General features: G+C 37.7%; 1 long non-coding RNA gene across 2 annotated transcripts; it reads right to left on the bottom strand.

The window, feature by feature from the left end:
• Positions 1–1563: 1563 nt before the first annotated feature.
• LOC140146853 (uncharacterized) lies at positions 1564–13064 on the bottom strand. 2 transcript variants are annotated; one of them, XR_011858323.1, is made up of 6 exons: positions 12689–13064; positions 9425–9605; positions 7400–7488; positions 3430–3508; positions 2127–2229; positions 1564–1711 (listed from the first exon to the last, which is right to left on the bottom strand). It is a non-coding gene; the product is annotated as an uncharacterized lncRNA (long non-coding RNA). The 2 variants fall into 2 exon arrangements; XR_011858324.1 differs by lacking the exon at positions 12689–13064 and adding an exon at positions 12544–12564.
• Positions 13065–13321: the final 257 nt, after the last annotated feature.

Below are 13321 nucleotides of genomic sequence, written 5' to 3'. Positions count from 1 at the left end.
TTACATGGACATGCCCTTACAATCTTTTACCCCCAAATAGCCAGTATCGGGGGGAAATAAATTTTCTTTCCGATCGACCTGATCTTATTTTCAAATACCACTGTCAGCAGGGTAGACAAGGGCAAGGGTTATTATACACATGTCTTGGTTGGAGCTCTGGTTGGAGCCCTGTCCTGTTATGTGAAAATAAGATCAGGAAAAGAAAATTTATTATCCCGATACTGGCTATTCGGGGTATAAGTTTTAAGAACATGTCCTCGTAATATGATAATGTTGTTTTTTTCATCCACCTTCATACCGTAAAAACTTAGAGCGCTTATGAAACATGCTAACATGAAGAGCCTCATCCACAAAAGTGTAAAGGGTTTTGAGCAATTCATCGATTCACATAGTTTAATACGAACAAGTAAACCTGCAAATGTGTGTCTCAACCCCATTAGCTCAGTTGGTAAAATGCAGGACTGACTTTCGTACAATTTCATGTTTTCAAAAGTGCTCGATATAGTAAGCACATCTGCTAATTATTGAGTTTTTACGGTACTGGTTTCTGGAAAGTGAATTCGTTGAAAAATATATCATTGAAACAGCATACTACTCCTCATTCAAGAAAAGTACAGAACAATTTTTTTTAATTAAAAAATATTATCCTGAAAATTATCCATGAAACATAGCTAAATCCTAATCCTTTAGTTAGTCCTAACCGGCAATGAAAGTAAAATTTTAATATTTGGTCAATATTGGGAAACAAGGACCAAAAACATGCATTTTTGGGGCGTTTTTCAAACATTTTCTTATTCTGTGTCGACAATCAAGCCCAAAGACTTGGCTAAAGGCTAATTTCAAGTTATGTATTGATTCTAATTTTTAGAAAACACATTTTTCAATCTTTTTCGTAACCAATTAGCAAAAATAACATATAAGGCCAAAAAAAAAAATTTCCGGAAAAATTCAGTGAAAATCAGATTTTTTCCCCTTCAAAATACCATAAAAATACGAAGTCAGGAATAAAAAAAAAAAAATCGCATTTCGCATTTGTTTTCAAACCACTCGTGAGCAGACAAACCTTTATTTTTTTGGCCTAATATTAAAATTAAGAGCTAACTCTTACCCTACACTCAAGATTTTGTATGCTTAGACTTGTGCCAGACTTACAATTTTGTGACTACAATAATTGTAAGAAAACATGCAAAATTGCATGTTTTGGGACAAATTCCAAAAATATTAAACTTTGACTTATATTGCCAGTTAGGACTAGCTAAAGGATTAGGATTTAGCTATGTTACATTTGGCAAAACTGGATAATATTTTTTTTAATCCGAAAAAAATTAGTTCTGTATTTTTCTGGAATGGGGAATAGAGAGTAATCGCACAGCAACATATATGAGGTTCTGCATTATATAAATTTACTGTTTACATAATTTGTGACCAGTACATGTAATTCTTTTCAAACAAAATTTGTGTGCAGTGTACAAATTATTTTGATTTATATAATCATATAATTATCCATTACTATGTTCATTGTCTGATTAATATGATTCTTTTGTTTTGCTTTATCAGGGAAGAAGTGACCAGCAACATATTTTCTACAACCCTGCCTTTCATTGCAATAGCTGGAGGTTGCAAAAGATAAACAACATCTTCCACTTGATGGCTTTAGAGATACTTTCTCCATAAATCTGACCTGGACTGTGTCATCTGTCCTTTTCACAACCTGTATACAGATACAGAAAAATGAGAATATCACCACTTTAGAAACTTACAAATGTGACAATAAGCCATTACTATTACATTTACATTAATACATTCAGCAATTATTTAGTGCTCATCTTGATATATGGTGAAATAAGGCTCTGAAGGTCACTGCCCTGATGATCAACCAATGAAGAACTTCTCTTGTGTACATGCCAGGTGTACGTACATGACATGATACTGTGGTATTTGGGTTTTGTCAAAATATAACTGTAGTCAAAGCATGATGTTATTTCTTTTTAATTACAATATAGATACATATCATTTAATACATCAATTTCTTGGTGGCATTAAACATATCACAGTTTAACATTATAGTGATATTTTGTTAAAATTTACTAAGATCATTTAAGAATCATGATAGTCATTATACTCACACAAGCTATGTATTAGATAATTGTTGTTGTGACATTGCCTCTCTGACCCAGCTGGGCACCTTCACAGTAACAAAATCACCAGTAGAACAAAGTGCAGCATTACCTATGAAAAAAAAGTGGACTATTTTGATGAAAGGAATTTCTTCTTGAGATATGTTCAATAAAGAGTACATTGCATTGCAGTCAGTTAATTTGAGATTAAAGAGATTCAGTACACATAGTTGGCAGTGGTGATACAACCCACCCTTTTTTTATTTCAAACCCACCCTTTTTATTTTATACCCTTTATACCAAAACTCCGAAACCCACCCTTTCTATGCGTGGTTACTTAACTGGTTATGGTGGTCCAGGAGGTGCAGATTGCATCCAAAGAGAACAGAATGGGATTTCAATGTGTTTTTTGTTTCATTTAAGTGTCATTCAATTGGAAATTGCAGTAAGCTTTGAGATTGCAATTGTTGATTTCTAAACCCACCCTTTTTATCAGTGACCACGCTTTTATATTTGGACACACATTTTAACCAGAATTTTTTCAAACCCACCCTTTAATAAGCATTTTGTGGACCCTTCAAACCCACCCTTTCTAAAGCGTGTGTTACCAACAGTGGTACATATTACTCTTTCACTTCAGATTTACCTGTAATCAAATGATTTTGTTTTTAGCACTGTTTGTGATATCCATATTATAGCTTGTTTTCAATGCTAAGGCCAAAAAAAAAATGCGGAAATACCTTTTTTTTTTTTTCCTAAGTGTATTATAATTTTGCAAATATTGTACATGAGCAGGGTATTAAAAATTGGGACAGCGGTCCGAGATAGGTCATCCGAAGATATCAGTAGTGAACACTACACATAGTAATATTCATGTGAAACATTTTTTTGCAATTTTGTGAAACACTTTTGTTAACTTTCAAGCCAATTTTACAAGTTGACCTCAAATAACCTTTGACCCCAATATGTGACCTTGAATGCCCCATTACATGAAAGCTCCCATAATACAGCTTTGGTTCAAGCTTGATTGCAATTGGATGTGAACTGTTCCTGTGATACCAGATTTTCAGCATATTTAAAAGTTGATGTCAAATGACCTTTGACCTCAGTGTATCAGTAAGCTGCTACTCAAGTTTCTCCCCTTCAGGTCTGCCTTTGTTTTCAAGCCAACCTTACGTAAAAGGCTGCCATTTTTGATGGTGACTGTGTGTTGGCTAGATCTAGTACCATTTCAGCATACTGTTCCGGACTACATTTTGAGGAAAAAGTCACCAGACTTTTGTGATAAATTTGAATATTATAATTTACCTACCTTCTTTGGCATAAAAGAATACATTTGCATTCGCTGCCAGCTGTCTAGCCTGAAGTAGTATTCACATTCAATGTAATTTCTGTAGAGTGTAGACAGAAAAAGTAAAAACACATTAATATATATGTTATTAAGTATTGACCACAATTACCAATCCACCCAATCTTGTGTGATTTAATGGTGCTTGTCAGCATGCTTACCACATCAGCCTTTTTACACATAAACAGTACTTGAATCACTAGTCTTGCCTGCGCTTTCGCCACCATTGGCTTCACAGATATTTGAAAATCTTTCATAAAGTCTCTATCAGTGCATTATTTCAGCTTTGGAGCACAATATCATCAATTATAAGCTACAAAAATTGGATCTATTACCCCACTAACCTTACACCACCACCCACTATTACCACCCTGACAACCCTACCCCACTATACCTGTACCTGCCACCCACTATTACCCCACTAACCTTACACCACCACCCACTATTACCACCCAGACAATCCTACCCCACCACCACCACCCAGACAACCCTACCCACCACCCTAACCTGCAACCCACTATTACCCCACTAACCTTGCACCACCACCCACCATTACCATGCGCGTATTTTGGGGGGCTTTGGGGGCGGCAGCCCCCCGGGGTCAAAGAAGGGGGCGGCAAAAACGAAGGGGCGGCGGAAGAAGAATGGGCGGCAAAAACAGGGCGTTAAAAGCGAAGGGGCGACAAAACGAATTAGCAAAGAAAAAGGGCGTACAAAATTGAAAAAGCATAAAATTTTTGAAAAATGTTGCTTTCAGGCGCTAGCGCCTGAAATCCTTTTTTTTTTTTTTTCTTCTTTCTCTTCACTTTTTCAAACGACCGTGAAAAAATTTGGGTCAACCTTTTCGGGCTGTTAAGGAAGGGGCGGCAAAATTGTTTCTTCTTCAGCCCCCCGGGGCTGGGGCGGCCACGGCACGCCACTGATTACCACCCAGACAACCCTACCCCACCACCTAACCTGCCACCCATGATTACCCCAAGTAACCTTGCACTATACCACCCACTATTACCACCCAAATAACCCTACCCCACCACCCTAACCTGCCACCCACTATTACTCCACTTAAACTTGCACCACCACTCACTATTACCACCCAGACAACCCAACCCACCCCTAACCTGCCACCCACTATTACCCCCAAGTAACCTTGCACTACCACCCACTATTACCACCCAAACAACCCTACCCACCACCCTAACCTGCCACCCACTATTACCCCATTAACCTTGCACCACCACTCACTATTATCACCAGACAACCCACCACACCACCCTAACCTGCCACCCACTATTACCTCACTAACCTTACACCACCACCACCCACTATTCTTAGTCAGTGGTGGTCTAGTTAATAGACACATTTCTGATTGGACAATCGCATGATTTGGTGCCGTCTATCAGGCCGTAGAGCGACCCCACGTCATCATGCGTCTTGATAATGCGTAACTGCAGCGTGTAGAGGTGCGCGTATGTATCGCGCTGGATGCGTAGACTAGTGCGGAATACGCGAACAGCGCTAGCAGTATGCAGCGCAACAGAATACGTGAAGTTGTAAACAAGTTTCGTTAATTTTATAATGAGGGGAGTTTTATGACGGCAACTTAGTTTTTGCTTTAAAAAAATTGTTTCCAGTTATTAAAATAATATTTAACTGACTAAGAATGAGAATAAGCGATAGGAATTTTATTTTGCCTATCCTCTACCTATGATAGGCGACAGGCAGGTCCAATATTTTTATCGTAGTGGATACCGGCTGCGCCGGCATCCACTACTCAAAATATTGGACCTGCCTGTCGTCTATCACACGGTAGAGGATAGGCAAAATAAAAATTCCTATCGTTTATTCTCTAATTACCACCTAGACAACCCTACCCCACCACCTAACCTGCCACCCACTATTACCCCACTAACCTTACACCACCACCCAGACAACCCGCCACCAACTTACCAACTTAAGTTGATAGGTGTCACAAATTGTTTGGTTGAGTCATGTGTTGGCTTTGACTTTGTTTCTCGATCTGTTCTGACTAGAATGTCAAGTATGGACTACATGTAGGGGGAAATATAACCACCATCCACTATGACCCCACCAACTATAATTACAATACCACCCACTATGACTCCACCACCCACTATTACCCCACTAACCTTACATCACCACCCACTATTACCACCCAGACAACCCTACCCCACCACCCTAACATGCCACCAACTTACCCTGACAAGGCAACAACCCTACTCCATCACCACCCTGACCCCCGCCACCCACTATTATATAACCACATTACCATCTACTATTACCTCAGCACCTGAGACAAAAAAAAAACCAACAGGGATCGGAATTCACCATGTGCAATGAGCCAGGTCTGTTACGGATTTATGTGCATGCATGCTCAGATCAAGCAACCCAATTATCTGCTTCAATAACTAATTGTACCTAATGTGCATGAGCAGTCCAATTAGACTGGCGCGACATTTAAAATGACCTCGCTTGGATCAAAACAAACTTGACAGGATGAACGATGTGTATGTGAATTGGGAACAAACTTGTGCTTCAAACTACATATTATTGAGACTTACATCATGATTTGTAACCATTGCAATGCATTAGGGTACTACACCCTGACCAAATTTGTGCCTATTTTTTGCATTTTTATCAAAAATTATAGCACATTGGTGACAGGTAAGATATGTATATTAAAGGGGCAAAGACTACAACTACTACATTAAAAATTCAGGAACTCAGGGCAAGTAGTTATTGATTTATTGATCAAATATTGGTTTTCCTCATTTTTGACTGTAACTCCACAACTGTTGTCTGTGTTGGAATAAAATTTCCGTGCAGTAGTTGTAGTCCTTGCCCCTATAATATACATATCTTACTTGTCACCAATGCTTATAATTTTGAGAAAAAATGCAATAATAGGCACTAAAAATTTGGCAGGGTGTAGTACCCCTTAAAAAATAATACACCATGTCATGGGCAACTTAAAAATATTAATATGTAGTTTGAAGCACAAGTTTGTTTTAGACGCATCGTTGTTAATCTGTAACGAACAACGGTGAAACATGATTGAATCCCTAAATCACCACCTTATCCTACCCCATTACCCCACCACCCTCACTATTTCCCCACCATGTACCTTACCCCTCTTCACTTTACTCTGTACATTCTTTGGTCCTCTGTTATTTCGGAAAACCCAGTCACATCATCGCATGTGAATATTTCTCTCTTGACTCTTGGAATGAATTTTAGTAACTTGGCAAGCATAAATAAAATTTCCACAAAAATTCTTCTTCTCCATACCTACCAACCAAGCATTAAAGACATTGTTTAATACATAGTGGCAGCTCTCACGGGAGGGAAGTGGGGGCATTTTCTTTCCCCAGTTTTGAGGCAAAAACCCCAATTACATAAATTTCTGTCGATTCCCTCCCCGAAATTCACTTTTGCACCCCAATGCCCCCCTGAAAAAAATTCCTGGTGCCGCCACTGTTAATACTGTGTATTTCCTGACAAATACAGAGCAGAATATGTAGAGATTTTAACCGCATGTTAGCTAAGCTCAACTAATGGTTTGATTTAGTTTACACAATGCATTTCACATTAAGTTAATTTTTAATTGTAAATATATTGAACGGGTTTTGGAACCTAAAATTTGCTTACCGTTGACCCTTAATTTTGGATTTACTGTAAGGGTCCATTTGGATCCTTTAATCTTTGACATTTTATGCTACCCTGGCTGGCAATGGTTTGTCTAGATAGCATTTCCAAATACTTTAAATTCCCTAAAAAACATGGAAAAAGTGAGTCCTGGTAAGCTCAGAGTAAATCCTGGTTCTAGCTAACATTTTGTGAACTAGGTCCATGACTCACTTTTTTCTCCAAAACTGAGTTCTGGATGAAAAGCAGTTAATTTCACCCTTGACTTTACCTTTTGTTTTAGTTCCTCTGCACAATTTCTCTCTGTCTCTGTATAATGTTTGTCAACTTTCTTCAATTGACTGAGCAAGTCATGAAGATCTGAAATAATAAGAACATGGGCAATGTGATTATTAACTGCATAAAAGTTAACTTTTACTTTGGGAGTATATGAGGTGAGGACCAGACATATCATTTTGTGGCATGATGTCCTACATATACGGTACCCAGGCCAGTGCAATGCAGGTGATGCGATCAAGCAAAATCAGTCGGAACATTTCCAAAGATATGAGCAATTAAGGAGTTTCCAAAACAAAGAGGCAAAAAAGGAAATATTTTCTTTGTTTAGCTATATCTCAAAATCAATATTTCCGAGGTTCCGCTGATTTTGCTTGATCGCATCACATAATGTTGTTTAAAATTTGAAACACAAAATAGTAAATCAGTACAATAATGCACCATATTGCTCTCAAAGGTGCTAGATAGGATGTGTGATGATATGATGGTATCAGTGAGAGACAATAACTATAAATCTCTTGTTTTTGAGACAAAATGTTTCTTTTTGCTATGTGACCGTACACCACAAATGGGCTGTTGGCGGCAATTTCACTTTGTGAGATAATGGATAAGCATTTTTGCTCAAAATAAGCTTTACACTGATATATTAAGGGTGCACACAGCACACCAGTAAATAGCCTCCATTGACTTTCTGTACAAACATGGTCCCGGAAAACATCATTTTCTTGACTTCAGAGCGACTCAGCTCTTCAAAACTTACACTTTCTGCAAGTTGAAGGTCAGCTGAAGACATCTAGTCCAGAGAAATCATACTGAAGTCCATCGGGTTTTTTTCAGAAAATTGATGACTAGATCACCCTATAGCTTATGGCGACTCACAAATAGCTTGCTGTCTCTGAAATGTACATTTTAGGAGATTCCTATTTACTGGTCACTGGCGTGCACTCTAAAGAATTTTTATGTTTACATGTTAATATAATATATCATAAATTTGGATACTGGTAAACATAAACATAATTAGACAGGTTTGATTCAATTTTGAGGGGTTTTTACTATGCAAATTTATAAGCTAATTTACATGGTATCATATTTAGCCTTTTTTGCTATCTACTACTGATAGCAATGACAAAATTACACACTTAAATAGCTTGATACAATGTAACATTTTTACATTTTATTGTTCATTTGCAAATGTTTTTATACACTGAATGATAGAAAAATTGTATTAAAATATTGCTTGAATTCAAAAACAAATGCCTGAATCTATTTTCTGTGTACTTTTTGTTTATTTGTATAGAGTGGAGGTCCAAGCCAATGAAGGGACTTGGGCATGTATTGCATACATACCGTATTTCGTCAAATAGTCGCCCCCTCAAATAAACGCGCCCCACCACTTTTTTTCAACCAAGATGTTTCAAAATGCCGATATTTCCATGCTATCTTGTGTAGTAAGCTTACCAAGTTGCTCACATGGTCGATAATAGTGTCACTTTTTGGCGAAAATCTGGATTGGAAACCCGGAAGTGAACCAGAAGTCAGTGTTTCTAGTTCATAGTTCGTCATTTTAGCGAGAGTTTTTAGTTTACCTAATGATTTTAACATGAATTATCGTTCTAAAATTGATCTTGAATAAACGCCCCCCTTTGGGAAAATGTAACGCCCCGGGGGCATTTATATGACGAAATACGGTACTTTGAGTTCAAAACTTCAAAACAAGGTATATTGTACACCTACTATCTCCCCAATATACATTGCTTGTGAAATTAGGCCGACATTGAGAGGGGGATTTTAAATTGTGTTAGTGAAGCACTTGAAGCATAACTAAAGAGCATTTTATAGGCCTACATGCATGTATAATTATGAGAGTTGCAAACTATTACATCATCTCTCAAATTGTTACTGGATGCAGTGTAGTTGGCTGCAAGTGCTTCACATAGCCACTGGCACTGGCATATGGCAGTTCACACTCTCTCTTTCTTTTGAAAGCCATGTAAGAGGCTCTGTGACTGTGTGCACTCACCGAGACACTGTCCCCTCCAATTGTCAAATGGACTCTGCCATAACCACATACATTGGTGCACCCATTCCACTTCCAGCAACTTTTTCTGAAGGCATTCTTGTTTCGAATTTGCCGCTCAATTCTCTGTTGCAGATTCTCAAAGAAGAGTGCAGGGTTGATTTCCTTGGCCATGTCAATATCTCTATGTGCAAACAAACATTAAAACAAACAAATTGATAAAATAGAGGAAAATTGGTGTTTGTGACCTATATTTTGAAAAAAATTCTGACTCAAGGAAACCCTTCTTGGGCACCCCTCATGGTGCCTCACCAAATATTTTCAATTTTCACCCCACCCCATTTTGACAATCATCCTAACGCGATCTTAATTAAATCCTGTGTCTTAAGCTGCGCGTTAGTAAAATCATGCGCGTTGTCCTCTTTGAAAATCAAGAAATTCATTTTTTATCTCTTTTTTATTTTATTTTTTTTACAAAAGGAGAAAATAAAACTCAAAATTTGTATTTGATTTCAAGTTTTTGATTTTTTCGCAAACTTTGGACGCAAATATAATAAAGAGAAGAATAATATTTTGTAGCAGTGACTACTATCACTACAGTGACGTATAATTACCGAGGTAGAACCGATTTGCAATTGCCATTAGAACTTGACCTGTTAACTTTTTTTGCCACTTTTTATACATCATTATTTCCATAGTAGAGGCGCAATATTTATATTTTTGTGATCCTTACAATTGAATAGAATAGGTTCCCTGATTTGGCAATTCCAATATGCCTTATGAAAGCTAGATTTTTACACATCTTTAATTTTCAGGAATTCACAGCTAGCAGCTAGAAATGTAAACAAATAAGTTTCCTGCAGAGAGAATAATTGAGAGTAAATATTTTTTTTTTTCTTTTTTTTTTTTGGGACAAGTTTCAACTTCATATCAAAACATTTGTTTACCAAATTTTTATTTTAAACTTAAAATATAAATTCTATGGTGTTGCTATAGAATAATGAGTAGGGATTTCAATTTAGGCACATTTTCAATGAATCTACCAGCAATAAATATTAATCGGCGGGTGGTTAAAATAATTAACGTAAAAATAAAAAACAATACATCTGGCATAAATAATTTAAAAGCGTAAAGCAGGCTCTTGTTTGCACATGCATGTCAAAAAAGCCAGTGTGGTCTTGTTAATCAAGCTATACTTTAAAGACACGCTAAATTGAAAATACATGGCCTAATGCAATATGTGGAAACAACAGCCAAGATTTTGTTTTTGTTAATGGATTTATATGAACAGTAATATTAATGTGGCGACTCAGTGAATATTAATATACATCCACGGCTTAAGTACGGCCAAGTGATAGGATTCCCCACCCCATATTAAAATGTGGGCATCCTTAACTAGCAAACCACAGCCATGTTCACATCCCATTTTACTGGTTGGAAAATCCCGGGTGAGTTACAACATAATCCCGGCCCTCGCCCCGGTAAAGTCCCAGCCCAATTTCTTGCCTGTGAATACGAGCTGATCATAGGACCAATACGAGGAAAATCATGATGGTACGGTTACGGTACCAAACTAAAAACTATCCATTTTGGCCCCAGTGGGGCACAGTGTCATTTCGCACCCGCTACAAATAGTACATATGCCCCATTCCACCATCTTTGTCTGCGCCTGTACCACACACGCATGATACGGTCTTGGAATAATTTGCTAAGAACTGTTACCTTTTAACTTAAATCTTTTTGCATCTTCAGGCATGCGCGTATTTTGGGGGTGCCAGCCCCCCCCCCCCGGGGCAAAAGAGGGGGCGGCCAAAACGATAAGGGGCGGCGGAAGAAGAAGGGGCGGCAAAAACAAGGGTGGCAAAAACGAAGGGGTGGCAAAACGAATTAGGAAAGAAAAAGGGCGCCAAAAATTGAAAAAGCATAAAAAATTGTGAAAAAAAGGTTGCTTTTTGGGACGCTAGCGCCTAAAATCCTTTTTTTTTTTTTTTTTTGCTCTTCACTTTTTTTCAACGACCGTGAAAAAATTCAACAACCTTTTTCGTGAAAAAAATTGTCAGTGGCAGGCAGGCAATTGTATAATTGGTAACAAATGGGAAGGACATTTTCAAAATACTCTTAAAATCTTTTGCACTGGCAGATTTGACTCTCTTCACAATGTAATTAGGAAGTCAGTTTCCCATGATTCATATATCATTTCATCATCACATGCACACCTCAATCGACCAAAAGAAGCTGTATGCCATAGCATAGCATCACATGGAACAGGCATGACCTACAAGTAAATAAAGTAATTCTTGGCCAAGCTCGAGCGTACATGTAATGCGTACCTGCTGCCATGATGTAGCGTATTAAGCGTGTACACAACAACTGAGGTAAAGCAAAGAAAATTGGAATTTACTACCAGCCCGGACGGCGATGTCAGTCAATGCATGTCACTCCATAACATGATAAAAGAAAAGATTTTTCAAGGAAACCTACATTTATGTTGTCTATACCTACTTCACTTGACCCAAAATGATTTTTTTTTTATGAGACAATCGCACATGGAATTTTAGAGGGATTGTGAATAATAGTTCCACAGAGAAAAGCTGCACTCTCGATCATGAGACTATGCCGTGTCGTTATTTAATTGATGCATTAAATGTTGGCTGAATTTTTTTTTTTTTTTTGAAAGTCAATCTTTTGACAAGATGTAACTTTGCTATGGAAAGTGCTATGACAAAACGGTTTTCAGTTTTGGTTTTCTTTACTCAAGGCCCGAAGGGCTTTAATTTGATATATAAAATGATGCGGTTTGATGGCAAATTTGAATTCACCTTTCATATACATCATTACCATGATTACATGGGCACGGCCTGGTCATGTGGTGATGTCGTCACATTTGTTGACAAAATTAATATACCAGCATGCGCGCCAGGCCAGGCAGGGGAGTCCAAACCACAAATATGCCAGTAAAATCCGCAAGCATTAACCTCAAAATTAATACAGCACAGTTCTCAATGCACACCATGCATCATGCATGACACACGCACATTGAATCCATTGAACATGATGAACACTGAATGTGAAGTACTGTTATTCATGAAGTAACATGGATATGGCATGTATGGTAAGCTTACCATCCAATGCATTGATCATGACTTGTGCGCCGAAAAGCCCTCAAAATCAACTTTATCGATGCCCAAATTTCATGCAAATTACATCTGCACCTCTTTAGATTTTACTAAAATAATAATAATATTGAATAAAACCGACAGTACTCACCAATTTTGTTTTCCCGGTGATTAGCACAGCGCTGACATATCACATGTGCCGTGTTTTCTGTTTACATCCCCTCGATGACCACTCGATGACCTTGAAATTTGCGTTTTTTTCATAATGACGCGCGCCGAAAAAAGGTCATGGAACGTGACAAAACTGTCAGAAATTGATTCTTTAAAATTATGTATTTCACGAAATATGATTGGTCAAAGTGGGTCACGTGATACATCGTTGCATACCCCTTCGTATTATAGTATGGTAAGTAAGATGCTGCTGACGTCACTGTAACTCTTGTGTAACTCTTAGTCGTGAAAAATCGCTTAGCAAATTTGGCATGGAAGAGTGTCATACATTCAAATTATAACATCTCAGCCGTGATCTGCAGATGTGTTGCTTTAGTCGCCAACAGAGGGCAGTATTTAATTCTCATTAATAGAATGATACTGCCCTCTGTTTATCGTTTTAGCGATCGATAGAGGGGAAATAGGCAATTTCTAATGACAGTGGGGGTATAACAGTAATTTATACATTAAAAAAATACACATTTGACACCATTATTTTTTATTTTTATTAGAATTTTAATGAGTTTTGTTCAACATAATTCGGAGAAATTGACGGATAATACAGGTTTACCTA

Source organism: Amphiura filiformis, chromosome 2 (genome assembly GCF_039555335.1).
Source record: "Amphiura filiformis chromosome 2, Afil_fr2py, whole genome shotgun sequence".
NCBI classification, from domain to species: Eukaryota; Metazoa; Echinodermata; class Ophiuroidea; order Amphilepidida; family Amphiuridae; genus Amphiura; species Amphiura filiformis.
The sequence above is the reverse complement of the archived record's forward strand: the minus strand, read 5'-3'. Positions and strand labels throughout refer to the sequence as shown.